The 12,658-nt window shown below is 37.3% G+C and overlaps 1 protein-coding gene across 4 annotated transcripts in view; it reads left to right on the top strand.

The window, feature by feature from the left end:
* Positions 1–12,658, top strand: part of Flt3 (fms related receptor tyrosine kinase 3) — a 110,366-nt gene that overhangs the window by 1,338 nt on the left and 96,370 nt on the right. The gene's annotated exons all lie outside the window — the stretch shown is intronic.

Raw genomic sequence — 12,658 nt, 5'->3', positions numbered from 1 at the left:
TAAGGGAAAAATAGAAAAACAAAGACATTTTACGTTTTAAAAAAATCTTTACTAATTGCTGAGTATGTACATTTCAAATATATGGTACAATGTATTTTTCAGGTTCTATTAATATGAAAAGTTAGAGTTCTGTATTTAGTGTATTTTTCAGTAGCATAAAAAGGCTTTCTGAAGATACAAAGGGGCCTGGAAATGTAGCTCAGTGGTAGAGCCCACGAAAGACCAGTATTTACAACTGCATTTAAGCTACATTGAATTATTTTATATGTAGGAAAGATTTCAGAAATTTCTGTCTCCTTCCAGATTTTTGAAAATGCAGAATAACTTGCATACAGTAAATAGGCACAGATTTTAAGGAGTACAATTCCATTAGCAGTCTTAACATTAGTGTACCCACATTACTATGGACTCAAGGTACGAAACAATTCCAGCCCTGCCCTCTCTGTCAAAATGGGCCCATAGATAACCACTAAATCACTTCTAATATCATAGATTGTTTTTTAACCTGTTTTTGAAGTTCAAGTAAACCAAACCATTATTATGATACTTTTTAACTAATTAATTTGTTTATTTACTTATTTTTTGTGGTGCTAGGGATGGAACCTGGGGCCCAGCTCATGCTAGGCTAATGCAAGGACACCCCCCTTCCCCTATTATGTCTTTTATGTGGAACTTCTTTTATTCAACCTTATGATTATGAGATATAATGTCTCTGTAGCAGTGGTTCTCATTTTAAAAATTGGTGGTTGCCATCCTTGGTATGAATACACTTTATAATTCGTACCATTCTATTTGTATACCAACCATTTATCACTGAAAACATTTGTTTTATATTGTTATGAATAATATGGCTGTGAATATACTTTTACACACTTTTTGGCAGGTATGAACACCCATTTCTCTTAGGATTATATAACAAATGGAATTCTTGGATCATAGGAAAGACATATGTTCAGTTTTGGTAGATACTGTCCATTTCCAAAGTGGTTGTACCAGTTTACATTCTTACTAGCAGTATATGGCAGTTCCAGTCCTCATATCTTTGGAACTGCTTATTATATTTTTTAATAAAATGAGAAGCTTAAAAGCTAGGACCTTAAAATGTTTAAAAGCTTTAAATTCCTTGAATTATTAGGTGAGATCCCCATTTCCCTTATGTTGTAAATACTATCTTTCATGAACAGTGATGAAGTTTTTTTTTTTTGTACGGGGGATTGAACTCGGGACCTTGTACTTGCTGGGCAGGTGGCAGAACCACTGAGCTAAATCCCCGGCCCAATGATGAAGTTTTTGTTGTTGGAAGAATGTGAAAGTATTCTCCATGGCCTTATTTGCATTGCATGCTGGTAATGGAAAGAGAGGAGTATTTCAATATTTCAGTAACTGTGATACGATCTCTTTCATTAGTGTCAAAAAATTCATAGTCAAAGCCTTGAATTGCACACTCTAGTAGCCATGCTTTAGTGCCTTCTTATAGCAGGCACTGTGTCAGTCTCATAATAGCCATCCTTTGCCCTTTTGCTTTTCTTCCTGTATTTCCCTTCTTGTGAACTGCTGGCCCAAACAGGAATGAGTTAGGAGAAGGTGCAGGGAAACGATGCTGGGCAAAGATTAGTGTTTGGATTGGATGGGACACTAGACCTGGTGACCTGACATTAAAGCCCCTCAAGCTCTAAAAGTCTAATTATAATTCTTGCCATCATCTAGGTTTTGATTAGCTATTGATTTATTCTTAGGTACTTCATATGCAGGAAGTTTAACTGGGAACTACTTGCTTTACACTAAAAAGTAGCTCTTGTTTTTATAACTAAAAAGGTACTTATAGTAACTTTCAGTTAAGATTTGTTGTGGTTGAATTCTGTTGTTTAACTGAAAAAGTAATCAGGTAAGGAGATTTTAAATATGGGGAAGAAGACATATTCTTAGGGAAGACTTCAGATAAAAAAATGAAAAGAAAGCAGGGGGAAAACAGTTTTTAAAAGAATTATTTATAAAATTTTCTTGAATACCTATTTCTGTAGTAGCCATAAGGGGTTCAAAGATGAAGGAGATGGAGGTAGGGAAACTTACATTATTTAACTAGTTTTATTCTATTTAACAAGTCCATGGTCTTTTTGGGGGGGGAACATTTAAACATGATGCTTTCTTTTAGTTAATTAAACTTCCCAACAGTCATTTCTTACATGATTTTCAGTAGGTGATGGAGAGTAACAGGAGTCGAAGTAGTATCAATAGTTATTTTCATCATTAAACATCTACCAGGTTAAAAATCAGGGAAATTTAAACCAGTTCAGAATAGGAATCCAGTTTTTTTTTTTTTTTTGGTACCAGGGATCGAATTCAGGACCTTGTGCTTGCAAAGCAGGCTCCGTGCCACCAAGCTAAATTCCCGGTCTGGAATCCAGGTTTTTTACTCCCTAAAACTTCTTAAATATGGATTGATTTCTACAGCAAAGAAAATGCTTTATCATTTAAAATGAATGGACCGTTCCAAAATTAAATATGGCCACATTTTACGTCTTGGAAGGAAACAATTTTTTCTTTATTTATTTTTCTTTATTTATTTTTTTGGTATCGGGGATTGAACTTGGGTCCTAGCAACAACAATTTTTTTCTTTTTTTAAATGGGGCCTCATTGTGTTGCCCAGGCTGCTTTTGAACTCCCTGGCTCAAATGATCCTCCTGCTTTACCCTCCCGAGTGACTGGGCCTGCAGGTGCTTGTCATCACACTGAGCAAGAAGCAATTTTTAAGTGATTCTTTTTTTTCTTTTAAATTATTTTATTGGTACATTTTAGGCATATAATACTTTCACATTTATCATTGGGTGCTTTTACCTGTACATGATGTATCTTGGTTCTTATTTTTTTCCCCATTACCTGTGCATCCTTCACCCCCTCTACCCTTCCCTATTTGCATAGATTTCGTTTCCATTTTTTTTCTTTTCTCCTAATTTTTCCTTTCCCTTCTTTTCTTTCCCCTTCCCCTCCCACCACCCCTACACCTTTGGACCTTTTAATATTTCAAATTATCAATTAATTATTCATTTTAATCATTTTAATCCTTATTTTTACACTTTCAGTTTCTCACACTAGAGAAACTATTCGGTATTTACACACTTATGCCCTATTTATTTCACTTAAAGAGTATGGCCTAAATATGCATCTATTTAGCTATAAATGTCTCTAGTTTCTCATTCTTTATGGTTGAGTAGTACTCCATTTTATTAGAAAACCACATCTTCTTTATCCAGTCTCCAGTTGATGGGCACTTGGGCTGTTTCTAAGCTTTAGCTATTACAAACTGTGCCGCTCTAAACATGGGTGCACATATATCGCTGTGGTATGATTCTTTTAATTCTTTGGGGAAGATACCCAGCATTTTAAGTGATTCTTTGAAAATATTTGTTGACTACATTTTTTTCCCCCAGAGAGCATTCCTATTCCCTTGAGAAGCTCACAGGATGGCTCTGCTTTGATAATCTCTCTGCAGTTCGTAGGTTCCTCCTATGTCCTCACTCTCTAATGAATCTCAGATAGCAATGTGGCAGGAGCCCTGTCATACACTGCTCAAGACTGCCATCTTTAAAAAAGGTTGGCATCTTGCTTACTCCCAAATACCCACCAGACAGTGTCCCAGTCATTGAGTGAAGATTTCGATTTGACAAAAAGCAAGTGATATCAAGAGTACTGTATTTTATTATTTTTCTTGATTTTGAAAAGCATCTTGCAGATAATAGGAGTAATAAGAAGAAAGGAAATCTGAGGGACTGAAAATTGGCTTAGCCTGTTTATAGTTTGATCTTGCTTGTCCTTCATTTACTCAAATAGCAAACTCTTGAGACTCACAGTAGGCAGTTTGTCTGAGTGGAGCCCTTTGTTTTTCTTAGGTGACTTTGTGACCCTAAGATTTTTCCCCATCACTTCCAAAAAAGCTTTAGCTGTTTCTCAGGTAGCCATAGTTATACGGTTAAAGGTTTTTCTGTCTTTTGGGAGTCTGTGCGCTTTATACCTAACTGATTTAGTTACTTCTGATCTGTGCTTTCTATCACTGTATCCTCAGTGGTCCTGAAGTGATGAAAGCTTTTATAGAAGTCACTGATGATCGTTAGTTTGACTCATGCAATTCTGTTCTTTGGGTACCAACACATGTGAAGGAAATATAAAAATAATATAAAGTTCACACACACAATGTTCTTTTGTTGCTAGAGGAATTGCATAAGATCCTAAAAGAGGAACTCTTGGTATTTTTATGTTAAACAGTAAAAAATATTTTTTCACTGCTGTCATTATAAGGTCAATTGGTAGCCAAGAATCTTCCATGGAAGTCTTTAGTGTGTACTAAAGCAGGATATTGCCATTATTTTTTTCCTGTACTGCATTTTGATGATAAGATATTCCCCAAATTGAGTTTTATTTTTTGTTACGATTTTCATAAGGTTAGATATTCTGTTCTTGGAGGCAATGCAGATACATGTATTAGGACTAACAGCACAGTTAGGAAACATGTGCTCTTCACTTTGGCAAGGAAATTCTCTGCACTTAAGTTCCTCATTTGTAAAGTGGAGCTATCTTACTCTTTCATCAGATAATGCCTGTAGAGCCCAGCTGCACTACATATTAGGCAGGTGCTTTGCAGAATTCTGAAGAAATCAGTAGGATTTAGAGTCAGTCAGAAGGATTGACAATTTCCTTTCTTCCTCCCTCCCTCCCTTCCTCCCTTCCTTCCTTTTCTCACTCTCTCCCTCTGTTACTCTTCCCATAGAAGTTTTTAGAGCATTGTTTATGTCCAGGACCTATGTTAAACGTTGCACGGGGGCAGGGGATTTAGCGTAAAGGCACCGTACTGCACAAAACAAAACAACAACAGAAAAACCTGTTGCACGGGGCTGGGGGTATAGCTCGCTTTTAAAGCACTTGCCTAGCATATGTGAGGCCCTGAGTTCCATCCCCAGCACCACACACACACATACACTTGCCATCCAGCACTTATACTAGTTCCTTCCTTTGAAGAGCTCACAGATCAGTGATGCAGCCAGCAGGGAAAGATCAGACACGAAGACTGAAAATTATGCTGTGATTTTAGAAATATGCACAAAATTTAAGCCTCTGCCCAAACAGAAAGTAAAGCAAAGCTTCAACAAAAAGTAATGTCAGAGCCATGATTAGGAAGATCAGTGAGGGCTTACAGAGAAAATGGAGGGCAAGACCATTCCCAGCAAATAGGATAGTAAAAAACAAGGTTCAGAGATGACAAATAGGAAGTAGATGCTGCTGGGACCCAGTGTATAAAATCTCCAGGATTAGAGTAACTGTCATTATAAAGTTGCACATCAGCAAACTGTTTAAAGACTGCTCAATGAGTAGTTGGAAAAAAGATCCACCTTGTACACTGAGCATCTTATATAATGTACAAGGAATATTGTGGCACTGTGCCAAAGGACTGGGACCACACTGTGTAGATGGTCTCTGGATGGGTTTCAAGGGGCTCTGTGTGTGTGTGTGTGCACGCAGGCACACACACATACACACACATGCATGCGGGATGATCACGAGTTCAGTCGTTCATTCATTATTTATCTTTAGAGAGTGGATTAATTACTTTAATTAGATTTTCAAAAGGATTTGTGACTCAGAAAAGGGTAGGAACCATTGCTGTCAGTTGTGGAGGCTGTTAAACTGAGAATTTGTATTTTAGAAAGGCATTCTGCTGTCCATGTGGAGGATGGATACTGGGTCAACAGGACTATGGAGGCCAGGTAGATAGGAAGTTGTTGGCAGTAATTCAGGCCAGAGACAACCACAAAGGCTTTAGTTAGAGCAGTGGTAATTGAGATGCAGGAAATAGTCAAGAAGGCAAAATCAATAAGTTTGGTACTTGACTGGGTGATGGAAGCATGAAGAAAGAGTCAAAAATTACTTTGAGAGCCCGATAGGGTGGCATACAACTATAGTCCCAGATATTTGGGAAGCTGGGGCAGGAGAATTGCTTGAGTCCAGAAGTTTGAGACCAGCCCGAATAATATAGTGAGACTCAGGGCAGCGGGGGAGAAGGAGAAAAGGAAGGAAGGGGGAGGGAGGAAGGAAGGGGGAGGGAGGGAAGAAAGGAAGAAAAAGGGAGAGGGAAAGGCTTCTGAGTGTCTAGCTTCCATGATAGTGGATATGTTGGTACTAATTGAGGGAGAGAGATGAAGCAAGCCTAAGGAGATGAGTTTAACTTTGATGTAAGTTTCCCGGGAAGCCATACACGTAGAGGTTTGAAACTCATAAGTAAATAGTGGTTACGATCATGCGAATCTACAGAGAAAGAATACAGAATGGAAGGGTAGTGTGAATAGGACCTTAGTCTACTGCTGTTATTTACCAGATGAGGAAAATGGGGCTCAAAGAGGTTAAATAACTTGCTCAAATTCAAAGCTATCCAAGCTAAACTTTCACGGGAGGGACTTAGAACTCAAGTCTGTAATTCTTACCTGGTTTTCCTTGCTTCAGAAAAAGGTTTGGCTTGAAAATGTGTCTTGACATCTTCGTGTTTGTTTTGCAAGGTCTAATTCCATATATCTTTCAGTAGAGAGTAGAGCTTACGTTGACCTGAAGTGCAGTGATTAGTGCCAATTTTTTCCAATGTCCCTCTACTCCTACACCAGTCTTTTTCTTTCAGCCACTTTGAGAATTTTTTTTTTCTCTCAATTCCAAAGTTTCACTCTGAATGGGAATTTCCACTGGGGTTTTGCAGTGGATTCTTGGAAAGAACCTTAATATTAATGGTAGCAAATTTTCCTTTAGCCTTTCAAAAGTTAGATTTATTGAGGTATAGTTTTCATATAGTAAGTTTTGCCATTTTATTTTATTTATTTATTTATTTATTTATTTGGGTACCGGGGATCGAACTCAGGTCCTTGCGCTTGCCAGGCAGGCGGCACAACCACTGAGCTAAATCCCCAGCCCAATTTTACCTTTTTAAATGTATAGTTCTATAAGTTTATTTAAAAATAGTCATGAAACTGATACATAATATAGGTTTTTCTAGTCCCCCTAAAAGTGGAGCAGGGTTCCTCTTTCCCCACAACCCAGCAAGCATTTGTTATTGGTTGATTTCATGATAGCAGCCATTCTTTCTAGGGTGAGGTGGAATCTCAGCATTGTTTTCATTTGCATCTCTCGAATGACCAGTGATGTTGAACATTTTTTCATGTATTTATTTGCTATTTCTACTTTTTTGTCTGAGAAATGTCTGTTCATTTCAGATGCCCATTTTTGGATTGGGTCTTTAAATTTGGGAGGTCTGATCTTTTTTTAACTGTATGTACTTTTATTGGTACATTTTAGGTATACAATATAATGACATTCATCATTAGAGATTTGTACCTTTACATAGTCTCTCTTGGTTCTTATTTTTTCCCCATTCCTAGCCCTCCCTTCACCCCCTTCACCCTTCCCTATTTACAAAGACTTTAGTTCCATTTTTTCCATTTCTCATCATTTTTCCTTTCCCTTCTTTCCTTTCCCCTGCCCCTCCCACTACCTCTACCCCTTTGGACCTTTTCTTCCTATTTTGCATTATCGATTATTCCTTCTAATCATTGGTACATTTTAGGTATACAATACAGTGACATTGATCATTGGAAATTTGTACCTTTACATAATCTCTTGGTTCTTATTTTTTCCTCCTTCCCCTGCCCTCCCTATTTACAAAGACTTTGTTTCCTTTTTTTCATTTTCTCATATTAATTCCAGTCCCTTCTTTCCTTTCCCCTACCCTTCCCACTTTCCTTTCCCCTTTGCCCCTTTTCTTCCCATTTCACATTATCTATTATACCTTTTAGTCCTTATTTACACTTTCAGTTTCTCACACTGGAGAAACTATTCGGTATTTACACGTGTGTGTCCTATTTATTTCACTTAAGAGTATCGCCTCAATGTACATCCATTTAGCAATAAATGTCTCTAATTTCTTATTTTTCATGGCTGAGTAATACTCCATTTTATTTTTTTTTTAAAACCCACATTTTCTTTATCCAGTCTCCAGTTGATGGGCATTTGGGCTCTTTCCAAGTTTTGGCTATCACAAACGGTGCTGCTATGAACATGGGTGCACATATATCACTGTGGTATGATTCTTTTAATTCTTTGGGGAAGATACCCAGTAGGGGAATAGCTGGGTCAAATGGGACTTCCAGTCCTAGTTCTTTGAGGTATCTCCATACTGATTTCCACAGTGGTTGCACCAGTCTACACTCCCACCAGAAGTGAAGCAGTGTTCCTCTTTCCCTACAGCCTCACCAGCCTTTGTTATTGGTTGATTTCTTGATAGCAGCCATTCTTTCTTTTGTGAGGTGGAATCTCAGCATTGTTTTCATTTGCATCTCTCGAATGACCAGTGATATTGAACATTTTTTCATATGTTTACTTGCCATTTCTACTGCTTGTCTGAGAAATGTCTGTTCATTTCAGTTGCCCATTTTTGGATTGGGCCTTTAAATTTGGGAGGTCTGTTTTTTAAGGTTCTTTATAGATTCGAGATAGTAGACCTTTGTCTGAGGAACAACAGGTGAAAATTTTTTCCCACATTGTGGATTGTCTCCTCACACTATTGGTGGTTTCTCTTGCTGTGCAGAAGCTTTTTAATAAGAAGAGATCCCACTTGTTGACTGTGCTAGTTCATGGGCTACAGAGGTTTTGTTCATAAAATCTTTCCCTACACCAACGTCTTCAAGAGTTCTACCTAACCTCTGTTCCAGCCAGTTCAGTGTTTTCCATTTTAATATTTAGATCTTTAATCCATTTCGATTTTAATTTAGTGCATGGTGAGAGATATAGGTCTAGTTTTAATCTTTGGCAAGCTGAAACCCAATTTCTCCAGCACCATTTATTAAAGAGGCTATCTTTCCTCCAGTGAGGGTGTTTGGCTCCTTTGTCAAAGATGAGGTGGCTGAGTGTGTCTGGAGTTGTTTCTGTATCTTCTAATCTGTTCCACTGGTCCTCAGGTCTGTTTCTTTGCCAGTACCAGGCTGTTTTTATCACAGTAGCTTTGTAGTATAGTTTCAGGTTGGGGGTTGTGATACCCCCTGCCATGTCTGTGTTACCTAGAATTGCTTCTGCTATTCTGGATCTCTTCTTGTTCCAAATGAATTTTTGGATTGTTTTCTCAAGGTCCATGAAGTATGCTGTTGGGATTTCAATTGGGATTGCATTAAGTCTATAGAGCAGTTTTGGAAGTATGGCCATTTTCACTATGTTGATTCTTCCTACCCAGGAACAGGGGATGTCTTTCCTTTTTCTGATATCATCTTCAATCTCTCTTTTCAGAGTTCTGTAGTTTTCAGAGAAGAGGTCTTGATTTCTTTTGTTAGGTTGATTCCTAGGTATTTCAGTTTTTTGGATGCTATTGTGAAAGTAATTATTTCCCCTATTTCTGTCTCACTGAGTCTGTTGTTCGTGTAGAGGAAAGCTATTGATTTTTGTGTGTTAATCTTGTATCCAGCCACTCTACTGAATTTTATTATTAAGTCTAGAAGACTTTTGGTGGAGTTCTTGGGATCCTCTATATAGAGTATCATGTTATCTGCAAATAATAGCAGTTTGACTTCTTCATTTCCTATCTTTATTCCTTTTATTTCTTTCTCTTGTCTAATTGCTGTGGCTAATATTTCCAAAACTATATTGAACAGCAGTGGTGATAGTGGACATCCTTGTCTTGTTCCTGATTTTAGTATGAAGGATTTCAGTTTTTGACCATTTAGTATGATACTGGCTGTTGGTTTTTCATAGATGGCTTTTATCAGTTTGAGGTAGAGACTGTCTATTGCAATATTTTGTAGGGCTTTTATCATAAATGCATGTTGGATTTTGTCAAATGCTTTTTATGCATCTACTGAGATGACCATCTGTTTTTTTCCTTGGTTCCATTGATATGATATATTACATTGATGGTTTTGCATATGTTGAACCATCCCTGCATCCCTGACATGAATCCCACTTGGTCAGTGTGTATGATCTTCCTGATGATCTTCTGCATTCTATTTGCCAGGATCTTATTAAGGATTTTTGCATCTGTGTTCATTAGGGAGATTGGCCTGTAGTTCTCTTTTTTGATTGGGTGTTTCTCTGCTTTGGGGATCAAGGTGATGCTTGCTTCCAGAAATGAATTCAGGAATATTGCTTACCTTTTGATTTCATTGAAGAGTTTAAAGAGTAGGAGCAGTAGTTCCTCTCTAAATGTCTTGTAGAATTCAGTGGTGAAGCCATCAGGATCCAGGCTTTTTTTAGTTGGTAAGTTTTTAATTATGTTTTCAATTTCATTGATTGATACTGGGTTGTTTAGAAATTTTAGGTCATCTTTCTTCAACTTTGGTAATTCATACATATCTAGGAATCTACATATCTGTCCATTTCTTCTGTGTTTTCCATCTTATTGGCGTATAGGTTCGGGAAGTAGGTATTGATGATCCTGTGGATTACTGCTGGGTCTGTTGTAATTTCATCCTTTTCATTCCTAATTGCATGGATTTGGGCCTTTTCTTTTCTTTTTCTGATAAGGTTGGCTAAGGGTTTGTCAATATTGTTTTTTCTTTAGAAGAACCAACTCTTGGCTTCATTGATTTTTTTGTATCATTCTCTTAGTCTCCATTGCATTGATTTCTCCTCTGATCTTCATAATTTCCTCCCTTGTCTTAGCTTTGGGGTTGTCCTGCTCTCCTTTTTCTAGCAGCTTGAGGTTCAGCATCAGGTTGTTTAATTGGGCTCCCTCTGTTTTCCTAATATGAGTATTCACTGTTATGAATTTCCCTCGTAAGACTGCTTCCATTATGTCCCATAGATTTTGATATGTTATACTGTCATTTTCATTTAATTGAAGGAACTGTCTGATTTCTTCTTCAATTTCCTCTGTGACCCATTGGTTATTCAGAAGTATGTTGTTCAATTTCCATGTGTTTATGAAATTTTTGTGGTTTCTTTTGGTATTGATCTCCAATTTCATTGCACTGTGGTCTGATAATATACAGGGGATAACTTCAGTTCCTTTGCACTTACTTAAACATGTTCTATGAGTGAATATGTGGTCTATTTTGGAGAATGACCCGTGTGCAGCTGAAAAGAATGTGTATTCTGATTTTGTGGATTGGAACACTCCGTAAACATCTGTTAAGTTCATTTTTTCAAGAGTGTGATTGAGCTCTAGTATTTTGTTGTTTATTTTTTGTCTAGCTGATCTATCTATTTGTGACAGTGGGGTATTGAGTTTCCCCACTACTATTGTATTAGTGCATATATGATTTTTCATGTCCATTAGTATTTGTTTTATATAGTTGTGTGCACTAGTGTTTGGTGCATAGATATTTATGATTTCTTTCTCTTGTATTGTTCCCTTTACAAGGATATAGTGTCCTTCTTTGTCTCTCTTAATCAGTGTTGGTTTGAAATCCACTTGATCTCCAAAGAGGATAGTTACTCCTGCTTTTTTTCAGGTTCCCCTGTCACTTGGAGTATTGTTTTCCACACTTTAACTTTCAGTCTATGAGTATCTTTTTGAATTAAGTGTTTCCTGTATGCAGCATATTGTTGGATCTTGCTTCTTGACCTGTTCTGCCAGTCTATTTCTTTTGATTGGTGAATTAACATTAACATTGATGGTTGTAACTGATACCTATTGACTTATCATTGTCATGACTTTTTCTTTTTGATGGAGTCTCTCCCTTTGCATTTAATTTCTTGTCGTGCCCAATGGATTCATTCTGCTGGGCTTCTGGGGATTGTGATCCTCATTGTCTTTTCCTAGGATACTGTCTAAAATTTTTTGGAGTGCTGGTTTGGTGTTCATGAAGTTCCTAAGGTGCTCTTTGTCATGAAAATATCTTCTTTCACCATCAATTTTGAAAGAGAGTTTTGCAGGGTACATCAATCTAGGTTAGAGGCTGTTTTCCTTTAGGGCTTGGAATACATCACTGCAAGCTCTTCTTGCCTTGACAGTTTGTGTTGAGAAGTCTACTGTGATTCTGATGGGCTTTCCTTTGTATGTTATTTGTTTCTTTTCTCTAACTGCTTGTAGAACTTTGTTCTTCTGCTGGGTTTCTGGAATGTTAACAATTATATGCCTATGTGTAGATTTTTTTTTGATCAAGGCTATTTGGAGTCCTATATGCCTCACTTATCTGTATGTCAAGTTCTTTTCCACTGCTTTGGAAGTTTTCTGCCATTATTTCTGTGCACAGTTTTTTTTTATGTCATCTGCACTCTTTCCTGTTTCTTCATTGACTCTAATCAGTCTTATGTTATTCTTCTTTTCATCTTCTAGTAGCTGCTGGATTGATTTTTTATGGTCCCCTACAATTTTAAAGCAGTTTTTCTTTTCTTAGTCACTAATTGCAATCTTATCTTGTACATCTGAAATACTGTCCTCACATTGGCTCATTCTGCTGTGTAAACTTTCAGTGGAGTTTTTAATGTCCTGGAAATCTGTTTGCATCTGTTTTATGGATTCCATTTGTTTCCTATGTTGGGATTCCATCATGTTCCTCAGCTCCTCTCTAGATTTATTAATCATGTCTTGCACTATGAGCACAATCTCTGCTGTTATTGGAGAAATTATTATTATTATTATTTTTTTTTTTTGGTACCGGGGATCGAACTTGGGTCCTTGCACTTGCGCAGCAGGCAGCA

Source organism: Heterocephalus glaber, unplaced genomic scaffold (genome assembly GCF_053883595.1).
Source record: "Heterocephalus glaber isolate CG9 unplaced genomic scaffold, H.glaber_assembly_v1.0 deba00001719, whole genome shotgun sequence".
In the NCBI taxonomy this organism is placed as follows: domain Eukaryota; kingdom Metazoa; phylum Chordata; class Mammalia; order Rodentia; family Bathyergidae; genus Heterocephalus; species Heterocephalus glaber.
This window is presented reverse-complemented; position numbering and strand designations above follow the sequence as displayed.